A 12,784-nucleotide genomic window follows, 5' to 3' on the forward strand; every position below is an offset into this window, starting at 1 on the left:
CAGCACCTTTGGAAGAGCAGGCAATGCTCTTAACCACTGAACCATCTCTCCAGCCCCTGATTGGAGTTATTTGCGTTGGCGAGAGGCTCCTCTTAAGAAATATACCTAACAAACATTCTTCAGGAATTTGTGAAGCCTGGCTACCAAAAAGAGTCATTTCCCTTCTCGTGGCAAAAGGGGCACAAGGCTCTCCAATTAACATATAACTATGGCGCCTATTAGCACATCAAGGTCCATGCAAGCTTCAATGTTCCCTCTATCCCTACTCACAAGTACTTGTCACATATTTCAAAACCTCCACGCCAGTCTCCTGGCTCCTCCCTCCCACCAGCTCCTCACCCTCCTTATAACCCATGCTATGCTCGCTATACTGTCTGTTCTCTATGCCCCGCCACTCTCTCCTCTCTCACAGATGGCTCTGGCCCTTTCCAGACTGCTTCTCTCTCCGCTCTGGGCTATTCCAGGTGCCCCTGGCTGTTCTCTCTCTCTCATTTCTACAACAAAAGCCTTCCCACACCTAAACTATCACATTGAAAGGTTTCCGTTCCCCGGTATTAAGTCTTTCCGCCTACGCAATAAATCAGATCAGGCAGAATTAATAGTCCAGGTTTAATGCGCAAAGTATTCCCGGGTGGTCCCAGGGGAAGAAGAGTAACCATGAGAGAGAACCACATGCCAAACGAGGGGGAGGGGGAGGGAGAAGGATGATAATGAGGAGGAGGAAGAGGAGGAGGAGGAGGAGGAGGAGGAGGAGGAGGAGCAGCACGCCTTAAATAGTCTGTAGGCATGGCCTTGAGCGTCTCAGGGGAGGAGTCGCCGATGGTGGGCTTTCTGAGATAGGGCAGGGATCAGAGTGGGGACTGAGGCAGAACTCCACCCCAAAATGTCTTCTCTTCCGTTCATTTAGGTGGCAAGTGAGTTCACCCTTTAGACTATAGGAGGAGGTAGACTTGCTGAGCCATTATCAGTTGTGTGTGGGGGTCACCTACAGCATTTCCTGGCAAATCGTTCAGCATTCTATGCTTCGGGAAATTCCCAGTGGGGATTAAAGACTGCTTTTTCTAGTCTCTTTAATGGGCTTCCATCCACCAGTTTCTCTCATGAAAATATCTGAGGTGCTAAGAAGATTAATTAACATAAAATGTATGAAATGGAGCACAAATGACACCATTATGCAATAAATATTTACTATTTTGTAAGAGCTGTCTTCATGGTAGCTATAAATCGCTGCTAAATTTGTATAAAGAGAAACTACAGAGAAAATACAAAGTTGAATGGTGGTTTTTAATCTCCTTAACATTTATATTGCAAATAAACAGTCCCTTTTCTTTCTTTTCTCTCTCTCTCTTTTTTTTTTTTTTTTTTTTTTTTGGATTTTCGAGACAGGCTTTCTCCATAGCTTTTTGGTTCCTGTCCTGGAACTAGCTCTTGTAGACCAGGCTGGCCTCGAACTCACAGAGATCCACCTGCCTCTGCCTCCCGAGTGCTGGGATTAAAGGTGAGTGCCAGCCACCACCACCGCCTGGCTCTTTTTTTTTTTTTTTTTTTTTTTTTTTTAAAGACAGTATCTCCTGTTGCCCAGATTGCTATGGATTTAAGCAAAGGGTGATTTTGAACTCCTGATGGTCCTGTCTCTACCTTCCCAGTGCTGGGATAAACAAGTCTGAACCTTCATGCCTGGTTTATGTGGTATTAGAGATCCAACCCAGCCAGAGGGGCGCTTCATGCATGCTAGGCAGATCCTCTGTCCACTGACTACATCCCCAGCCTTGTAAGGCAAATCTTCTATTGTCTGTGAGGATACAGTTCTCACAAGTGTTATAAAAATATTATACAGTTCCTCCTTCAATATAACCACTTACATGTCCAGCAGACAGAGAACTGAATACACGAACTTCCTTTTCTGGCTTCCTGATTTCTGTTGGTGGTAGAACCACCTCCCAGAAACTCGTGTTTGACACAGTAATTATTTCTGACCTACAACTTCCGTCTTATCACCTACTGATCTTCAACCTTGTTCTCAAAACTTGCCCCACCCATCGCCATTTCTACCGCTACCACCCTAGTTCAGGACTCCAGCTTGGTTTTCTTGCTTTAGTTTTCTCCCCCACCCCATTCAAATTTTTCCCATGTTGCAGGTGCCGAACTAAATCCAAGCAAAAGCATTTTAGCATGTTTCGTCATGTCGTCTCTGCACCCACTCAGACATCTGTGGAGCTCCCACTGCTTGTCAAAGACTATCCAATGCCCCCTTGAGACGTCAGCTGGAAAGGAAGACAGTCAAGGAAACCAGCGACCAAGACAGTACAGATGTTTATAGGAGGCAGCTCTGCAGAGGGCTCTCTGTCGCGATCATAATCTGTTTACTTAGCTACAGTTCTTACCGGGCAGAAGTGGGGGCAGGAAATAAGGTTAAATTTTTCCTATTTTGGCTGAAGTTTGGTGGTTTCTGGGAGCAGCTGGTGTGAAGTTGGTTAAAGAATGTCAGGTGATCCACACACATCTTTCCTGACTGGCCATTATTTGGTGTCCACGGGGCAATCCAGCATCTAGAGAAACAAGTTAATTTATTTCCAGAAATTAAACCACTGTAGTTCCTGGAATTGTCACAATGCAACCAGAATGGGATTTTACAAAACAGTGTGGTTCTAGCTAACACTTCTATGAGATATAGCCTTACACAATCTCCCACACCACACCCCGGGGCTTTCTGAATGGGTATCATTTTATAACTAGCCCAGGCTGGCCTCGAACTTAAGCTTCTCTCAGCCTTATAATATCCTTATGTTTTTTTTTTTAAAAAAAAAGGCCGGGCGGTGGTGGCACACGCCTTTAATCCCAGCACTCGGGAGGCAGAGGCAGGCGGATCTCTGTGAGTTGGAGACCAGCCTGGTCTACAAGAGTTAGTTCCAGGACAGGCTCCAAAAACCACAGAGAAACCCTGTCTCGAAAAAACCCAAAAAAAAAAAAAAAAATTAAATAAATAAATAAATTAAATTAAAAAAAAAGAAATTACAAAGGAAAACATACTATCTTTTTTCATTTTACATACCAACCCCAGTTCCCACATCCTCCCCTCCTCCCATCCCTTCACCTCCTCCCCACCTCCCCCCCCAATCCACTCCTCAGAAAGGGTAAGCGTAAAGTTTTTTTTGCAGCCCAACAAACCTCTCCACCGATGCAATAATCCAAATCAGACCAAATCAAACCGAATTAGGAAAAGCCCAGGTTTAATGGATGCCAGTGCTCTCGTGTGATCTTCCAGGTAAGACAGGGAAACAAACCATGGCGAGGGGAAAGGATAACCGGGAAGACCATGTGTTTGTTCTTTGGGGGGGCAGTTTAAATAGCCTGTGGGAGTGGTCTTGACCCTCTCCGGGGAGGAGTCACCATTTGACAGACTTTTGCATAGGTGGAGTCTAGACTGAGGTAACTCCCAGGGGATGGGGATTGAATGGAACTATCCACCCAAACATTCCAGACTCTTTGGATATAGGGGTGTCAGAGGCTGGGTTGACACTTCCAACCAACAGTAAGGCACATTGCTTTGAGGAAGACCAAGGCCCTCCCTACTATATCTAGGCTGGGGAAGTTATCCATCCAAAGAGATTGAGTTTAAAACAAGGCAGTGTAAGCAGTAGGGATAAATAAGACTGGTGCCACTGCCAGTGGCCCTACAGTCTGCCCCAGCCACACAACTGTCACCCCCATTCAGAGCGTCTAGCTTGGTCCTATGCTGGTTCCTTCCCTGTCTGGCTAGAGTTGGTGAGCTCCCATTAGCTCAGGTAGACTGTTTCAGTGGGTGTCCCCATCATGGTCTTGATCTTTTTTGCTATATTCTCACTCTTCCCACTCTTCAACTGGACTTCGGGAGCTCAGCCCAGTGCTCTATTGTGAGTCTCTGCCTGTTTCCATCTATTGCTGGATGAAGGCTCTCTTCTCTCCGTCCCCCATGCTCCCAATTTTATTAGGAAAGCTCTATTTCCCCTTCCTTAGTCTTTAAGTTATACAAGTATTAAATATTAGGTCAATATTTATTCATGTTTGTTATACATACAGTCAGATTAATTAGGTTCTTTAGATACACAGACACCTTTAATCCCAGCACTTGGGAGGCAGAGGCAGGCGGATGTCTGTGAGTTTGAGACCAGCCTGGTCTACAAGAGCTAGTTCCAAGACAGGAACCAAAACCACAGAGAAACCCTGTCTCAAAAAACCAAAAACAAAACAAAAAAAGATACACAGAGATTGTATTTTGTCTAGATAGGTAATCTTCAACCACTTCAAGGATCTGTAGAACACAGCATTTAAAGAGCTTAGGGTTCTGTTGACCTGAGACATGATTGCGCCCGACAGCACTAATCATTTCTGGAGAGAATGTTGAGCACGGAAGACACTCCACTCAGAGTTTGTTTTCTTCTTGGCACATTTGGCCTTTGGGTGAGGAACTGCCCATGCCTCAACCACTGACAAAGTACATGGTATTCAGAAATGGATAAGCAGGACACAAGAAAAAAGACTGTCAAATCTTGCCAAGACAGGGTAAGATGGTTCTGAAAAATTTCCTGCCTCTGAAAATGGTCTGTCAGTTACGCTAAGGTCTTAGCCAAAGTTGATTTCTTCAGCATTACAAATGAGACTTTGGGTGATTGTTCAGGTAGCTAACTGCCTCTGTCATATATTGCTAGCTTTGGAAGCAGCTTGATTGCACTTCCTGCCTGCTCAAGTAATATTACCTCCATCTCAGGCCTTCAATGGGATTGAAGATTAGATAATCATAGCTACATTCCTCTTATGATTTAGCCAAGCTTATTTCCAATACAAGATTTTAGAACTCATTCTGTAGAACAGGCTGGCTTTAAACTCACAGAGACCCACCTGCATCTGCCTCCCAAGTGCTGGGGTTAAAGGCGTGCGCCACCATGTTCAGCCATAAATATAATATATATATATATATGTATATATTAAGGTAAGAAAGATTTATTTTGTTGTTGAGGGGATATAATGTGTCAGGGTAAATGAAGGCAAAGAGGCGGATGTCTCCCTCCATGCTAACAAGAATGTGCAGCAGGGATTATTTAACTCTTCATGTTTCAGAATAAAAAGAAGCAGATAAAGGCAAGATAGGCATGGTGGTTTATGTCTATAATTCTAGCACTGGGGAGGCTGAAGCTGGGGGATTGCTATGAGTTCATGACTAGACTGGTTTGCAGAGTAAGATTCTGTCTCAGAGAAACAAACAAAAACCAAAACAGCACATAAAAATAGACTTATAGAGATGGGACTTCCAGGTAGGGAGAGTACATGGGAGGATAAAAAGAGACCCCCTGGGGCCAGACAGACAGACAGACATGGAGGAAGCAGGGAAGTAGGACATACAGAATGAAAGAAAGGTAAAAAGCCCCGAGGCAAAACATAGATGAATAGAAACAGGTTAAATTAAGTTAAAAGAGGTAGTAGAATAAGCCTAAGCTAAGGGTGAGCATTAATAAGTTTCTGTGTCTTTATTTGGAAGCTGGTTGGTGGCCAAAAGCAAATTCCAACTACAAATTGTGCCCAATGTGGGACTCAGATTTTCACATAGGGTCTGAGAAAGCTGAAAACAAAAGAAAACAGATATGGTTCCTTTAAGAGGCGCTGCTGTGTGGCAGAGCACTAAGCAGCTGGCATACTAAGTAAAAACAACAGCTAAGAAAAAAACCCCTGCCACAGTGTGGGCACCAACTTCCTAGTGCTGGGGCAGTTAAATGCAGCTTCCTGTTAAATGCAGCTCAGGAGCTGGCAGAATCAACCTTCAGAGCTGTACAGCTTAGGATCTTGCTCCCACTTAGCAATTTGAGGTTTGACTCACACAGTCAGACAACAGTCAGATGCACAGTAAAACAGGACCAGACCGGAAAAAAAAAAAGAGAGAGAGAGAGAAACAAGCTTTAAACAGGTTCCAGTGTGCATCAATGTTTAAGGAAGAAAAGAAAACAGCTACAGGTAGTCATGGGGAAAAAGTAAATAGTTTAAAAATAATTTAAAGTCTTTAAAGAAAGGGTAGAGTAATATAAAAAGAATAAGCAACATAAAGATGGGAAATATACAGGTAGTCTGGGTCCTGTATGGTGTAGCTGACTTTGGATTTTTTTGAATGCTAATGAGTTGTTGAGAGACATGGAATTGTAAAAGGAATTACTGAATTAAACTAACCTAGATACTTTAGATATGTCTTAACCTTAAGATGGAATTCAGAAAATGTATTGTGTGTGTGGGGGCGGGGAGAGACTATGCTTTTGTTTTCACAGGAAGTAAAAGGTTGTAAATTCTTTCAAAATTAATAGAGACCATATTTGATTAATCTGAAAATCTTGGCTACTGACATTGAAAAAGCAAACCTAGAAAAACCACAAGACAGGGGACATATATACTGACCCCTTGACATGGGAGCTGCTCTGAGACTGGATGAGACATGATAAATATTGTTGGTTACAGAGTCCTCGTGACTTATTATTACATGTCATCCTTTTATATGGCATGAATAGAGGGTTGGTTACATAGTCCAAACATGCCTATAAAGTTGATAGATGTCTTTTACTTGCTCAAACATAAAACAAAAACAACAACAACAAAACAGCTTTGGCTGGCTTGTGTACAATGCACAGTCCATACTTGTGTTAATACAGATAGGTATGTTGGCTTTGAAAGCTTGTGTGTTGTCAGAGCAAGGGAACCAGACACCAATGAAAATGGGTGGCCCAGGTGATCCAGCCTCTCTGGGTGCCTCTGCTGCAGTTTCCTCAGAGTTCTGAATTCAGAACAACTTCAAGGCTGCTGGCTGAGATGGTCCAGCCTCACAGACTCCTCCAGCCAGGACTTCAGATAAGCCTTGCACTTTCCAATTGCACAGAGACTGGATAACAAATGTTATAGCTAGTTTTCTTAGGAATTGACCATTATCTCAAATGTCTCAGGGTCCACTGAGGATGTTGTTACCCTCAGACAACAGGTAGCAGTCTAGAGAACACAATACCCACATTCCCACTAGTTGAGGTGGATGGTTTTTGGTCATTTTGTGGGTTATGGATGTTTGTCATCATCTTGTGGGGATATAAAAATATAGGACAAAATGACAACTATTCACCTCAAATGTTTTACATTGGTATGGATTTCTCTAGATTAATAGAAATTTAAGGTCATTTTTGTTTTACCATATGTGTGTGTGTTTGTACTCTTGTTTAAGGTATTGTACCAAAGCAGCTCATTTTAAAATGTAATATAAAGTTCTACTCCTTGAAACCTATTATTACAAACTGTTTAGGATAGTTAATAAGTACATGCTAGTCATCTATAACAATCAAACTTGTGATCCTGTCAGGTATGTTTTCAAGGTTAAACAGATATACTTTAGATAGACGTTTAGTAACCTAAGGCTTTTCATGACAGTGATACACATCTGCTCCTGGCAATAGCAATCTACTTCATTAAAGGATGATGGGCATTGAAGAACCTCTGTATGGAAGTTCACTTTCATTGTGGCAATGCTAGCCATTTGGGCAAGAAACAGCTCTTACCTTGACTGCTGTATGTAGGTTTGCAGTATGCTGTATAAACTGAACAAGCAGGACACAAAGGGAAAAGACTGCTGAACTTTGCCAAGACAAGGTGGGACAGTCCTTCAAAATTCACAGAAAAGTTTATCAGATATTCCAGGCCTATAAGCCAAAGATGGATGCCCCAACATTACAGAGGAATCTAGGGTAACTGGACAGGCAGCCAGCTGTTTCTGTCATTTCTATAGTTTTGGAAGTTGATTGCTCCATACTTCCTGTTTACTCAGGCAATATTATACCCCTTTTTGGGTGTCTGATGGAGTTGAAAATGAGATAGTCATAGTTTTCCTTCTTTCCAAATTCAGAAAAGAAACTTATATAAGAGATGTAAAATTTATAAGGTTGAGAAACATAAATGCTTAGCTTACTTACCTAAAAAATGCTTTGAGGTCTAAAAAGATAATACAAGTTACCATACAAAGTGAATTAGGTACACAACTTTGGACTCACCAAGATAGGATAGATAATGGAGTATTTTCTCTGAATTTGCCAATTGCAAATGGACTGGATATTGTAAATGTAATTCTTATTTGATAATTATTCTTATTGAATATAGTCTTATCACGTTAAAGCTAAAAACCTTTCTTTTTATTTAGACAAAAGGGGGAAGTGTGGAATATTTGTTTAACTATACAAAGATGCGTTTCTGTTTTACCTTGCCTATCTAAGGCACCTTCTTGGTCTAATAAAATGTTGAATGCCTAATAGTGAGTGTGAAAGTATATGTGGGACTTCCAGGCAAGGAGAATAAGTAGGAGGAGGAATTTAAGTTTAAAAGTAAGAAAGGAAAAGAGACAACAGGAGGACACCAGGTGCCAACCAGACAAACATGGAGGAAACAGGAAAGTAGGTCGTACAGAATGAAATAAAGGTAAAAGAATTCCCAAGGCAAAACGTAGATGAATAGAAACAGGTTAAATTAAGTTAAAAGAGGTAGTAGGAGAAGTCTAAGCTAAAGCCAAGACAAGCATTTATAATTATTAATAAGTCTCTGTGTCTTTATTTGGAAGCTGGTTTGTGACCAAAGGAAAATACCAACTACAGGCTCATTTATATTTTTGTAAGAAATCAATGACAGTTTCGGTGTTTGGGGGTTGACCTGAGCTTCTAGAAGCTCAATTCCTTGCCAGGTGGTCATCTTTACACGCAGGCCACAGTACATGTATGTGTTCAGGTGTGCATACCTGTTTGTGCACATGTGGGTATCATAGTTTGACATCAGGTGTCTTTCTCTACTGCTCTTCATCTTTTTTTTTTTAAGATTTATTTATTATGTATATAGGGTTCTGTCTGCATATACACATACAGACCAGAAGAAGGCGCCAGATCTCCTTACAGATGGCTGTGAGCCACCATGTGGGTGCTGGGAATTGAACTCAGGACCTCTGGAAGAACAGCCAGTGCTCTCAACCACTGAGCCATCTCTCCAGCCCCTGCTCTTCATCTTTAGACAGGGCTATCTCACTGAACCTAGGGCTCACTGATTGGCTAAACTGACCGGCCAGAAAGGCTTTGGATCCTCCTGTGTCTGCCCCTCCTGTGTCTGGGATTGCAGACACCCATCACAACTCCTGTCCTTTTACTTGGATTCTGGGGATCTGAACTTAGGTCCTCATGCTTAAATAGAAAGCAGTCATCTGCTGATCCAACTCTCCAGACAGTCCGTTCTCTACGTTCTTACCTGACCTAGGTTGGCAGGCAGAGCCCAAGAACCTTATACTGTATGGACAGAACTTGACCCACTGTGAATTTGGCAGCTCTTGGCAGTTCAAAAGAGAACAGCAATAGTAGTGCATATAAAAGAGAAAACTAATCAAGAGTGTTTATAACAAACCACAGATGCTTATGATCCCAGCACATGGGAAGTCTTCTCTATATAGCGAGTTCAATGCTAGTCGGGGCTACATGAGGTTATGTCTCGAAAGATAGCAACAGCAAAAAGAATATTACCATAAAAAGGACCCATTACGTCCATTTTCTGTTGTGTTGGCTAGTTTTATGTCAACTTGACAGAAGCTAAAGTCATCAGAGAGGAGGAAGCCTTGGTTGACAAAAATGCCTTCATAAGATCCAGCTGTTAGGCATTTTCTTTCATTTATTTATTTATATTAATTTATTATTCTCCTTGGACAGACCAGCCACAGTTCCTCCACCTTCCCCTCCCCCATCCCTTCCCCCAAGGCATTTTCTTAATTAGTGATTGATATGGGAGGGCCCAGCCCATTGTGGGCGGTTCCAACATTGGATTGGTGGTCCTGGGTTCTATAAAAGAACGTGCTGAGTAAGTCATGAGGAGCAAGCCAGTAAGCAGCTCCCATCCATGGTCTCTGCATCAGCTCCTGCCTCCAGGTTCCTAACCTGCCCAAGTTTCTGTCCTTGCCACTTTAGATGATGAACACATGGAAGTGTGAGCAAAATAAACCCTTTCCTCCCCAAGTTGCTTTTGGGTGAGGAGTTTCAGGACATCTACAGAAACCTTACCTACGGCATCTGTGTTTTCAGGATGCTCGCCCCCTCAAGTGTTTGAGTAACTGTGACTGTCTCTCTTTTGTCAGAGCAGAAAGGTGAGATGGAATGACTCTAAGGTCCTAAATTTAGAGTTGGGATTATGAAGAAACAGATAGCATGACCCTTGGCTTGCGAAAAAGAAAGCCTAGTGGGGTGCTTAAGAAAAGGACCTGAGTCAGCTGGACACCAAGTCAGACAGATGAGTGCCACCGAGGGTTCAGAAAAGTTCTCTTGAGCTTAACACTGGCTTCCTAGCCAGAGCTCTCTCTCTCATTTTCTTTCCTTAGAATGAACTTGGTGCTCTTCAAAGTGACTGAAGACAGGTGCTGATGGCCAGTCAAGTGACAGGACCAGGCTTAACCAAGCGCTCGCATGCCGTTTCCCAACGTCGTCACGAGATTAGATGCTATTATTAGTTTTCCGAAGCATGGGGCAACCATCAGCCTCAGCGAGGATGTTGAGTAACTTGCCCGAAGTCACACAGCTGGTCAGTGACAGAGCTGAGATTCAGGCTTCTGGCCGCTGACTCAGAGAGAAGTCTGGGCTTTTAACCACAGCTTTGTGCTACCGCCTGGGGGGCCAAGCTGGGGAAACATGATTGCTGTTATAGACATACATATTACATAAAATATACATTATGTGTATAGATGCATGTGTATTGAAAAGCATTTCAATGAGCTTTTGTATTTCATTCACTCCGAAGCCCAGGCTGGACTTAAATCTGTGATCCTTCTGCCTGTGCCCATATCTCATCTTACTCTCAAACTACTGAATTTAAACATCATTTTTTTTTTACTAGAAAACTCAATCCTGTCAGCAGAGACAGACAGAAGACAAGTAGGGACCCGAGAGTGGGAGAGGCCTGAAAGACAAAGTGTCAGACAGACAGACACCTGGGACCGATGAACATGCTTGTCATATGTCAGGAGGATTGCGCAATGTGTGTCAGGGCTGTCAAGTCATGAACATTCGATATAAGCAGTTTCTTCAGTGTCAGGTATCGAGAGAAACTCAGAGGCCCAGCAACGCGCATGGTGCACATGGGTACACACAGGCAAACACGCATACAGGTAAAATAAGAGAAAGACTCTTGTCCAAGATGAGCTAGAGAGATGCAAGAAGACACAGCATAATAATTGGTTGTTGTTATTTTTTATTTTGTTTTGTTTTGTTTTTGTTTTTGTTTTGTTTTTTGTTTTCTTGACAGTGTCCTGACACTAGCTATGTAGACCAGGCTGGGCTCAAAACTCACAGAGATCCACCTGCCTCTTCCTCCTGGGTGCTAGGATTAAGGACACGCCCCACCACACCACCCACACTGCAACACGCCTTCTAAGACTCTTGAGTAAAGATCCAACGTGTGTTGGATCTCACTTGTAATCCTGTTCAGGAGGCTGAGGCAGGAGGATTCCTGTGAATTTGACACTAGCTTAGGTTATATAGTAAGTTCTTGACTGGCTTGGGCTACAGAGTATGTCTCTGTCTCAAAACAAAATGAACAAAGATAAAAAATATTTCTAGTCCAGATAGGGTATGCCTGTAATCTTCCGATTTGGAAGGAGGATCAGAAGTTCAATCAAGGTCATCCTCTGTCTGCTACACAGCCAGTTTTGAGGGCAACTTAATAATATGTGGGACCCTGTCTCTAAACCACACACACACACACACACACATTTTTAAGCTTAGGGAAAGAGAAACCCTTATCCACTGCTGTAGAAGCACAGACTATACAGTCATTATAGAAATCAATTTGGAGGTTCTTCAAAACACAAAAACAGAACTGCCATATGGCCCAGCTGTTCCGCCCCAAGAGCTCCATATCTCCATATCTCACCAAAGACACACTTGCATATCCATCTTGTCGGCTGCTCTATTTACTACAGCAAAGAAATGGAACCAAAGTAGATGTCTTTCAACAGATGAATGTATAATGAAAATATGGTGTGTGTGCGTGTGTGTGTGTGTGTGCGTGTGTGTGCGTCAATGCCTGTAAGTTTGGATATAGTATAACATTTAGAAAGAAGATCAAGAATGGAAAATAGTCATAAATGAGGACGTAAAGCTATGTTTTGTTCTCTTTCTTTTGTGGCGGATAAGTATGTAAATTGTAACTGAGCTGGTCATGAAAGTGTAAAACCCAAAGTGAACCTCCCAGCTTCAGAATGCCCATTCTAACTATACAAAAGTTCCCTGCTACATAGAGGTTAGCCTGGACAAGTGTTTGAGTAGCTGCCTTGAGCTAGCCGTGTAATGTTTCTATTTGTAAATTCATTACAACGAAGTGAATTTTATTATAAAAATAAGGAACACTTCACAAATTTGCATGTTTTCTTTGTGCAGGGACAATGCAAATCTCTGTATTGTTCCCATTTTAGCATATGTGATGTCAAAGTGAGGGTCCAACATAGTGTATGCTTATTTGTTTGGTTTCTTTAAACATATATTTTCATTTTATATGCAGGTGTTTGGCCTGCATGTTTGTCTGTGCACCATGAGCTTGCCCGGTGTCCATGGAGGCCAGAAGAGGGCATCAGATCTGGAGTTACTGAAGGTTGTGAGCCATCATGTGGGTTCTGGGAATTGAACTCAGTCTTCTGGAAGAGCAGCCAGCGCTCTTAACCTCTGAGCCATCTTTCCAGCCCCGCAATGTATTTTTAAAAGGTAAATACACCTCTTCAGAA

The 12,784-nt window shown here is 42.5% G+C and overlaps 1 pseudogene; it reads right to left on the reverse strand.

The window, feature by feature from the left end:
• Positions 1-12,398: 12,398 nt before the first annotated feature.
• On the reverse strand, positions 12,399-12,493 carry LOC130866686 (U6 spliceosomal RNA; annotated as a pseudogene).
• Positions 12,494-12,784: the final 291 nt, after the last annotated feature.

Source organism: Chionomys nivalis, chromosome 25 (assembly GCF_950005125.1).
Source record: "Chionomys nivalis chromosome 25, mChiNiv1.1, whole genome shotgun sequence".
In the NCBI taxonomy this organism is placed as follows: domain Eukaryota; kingdom Metazoa; phylum Chordata; class Mammalia; order Rodentia; family Cricetidae; genus Chionomys; species Chionomys nivalis.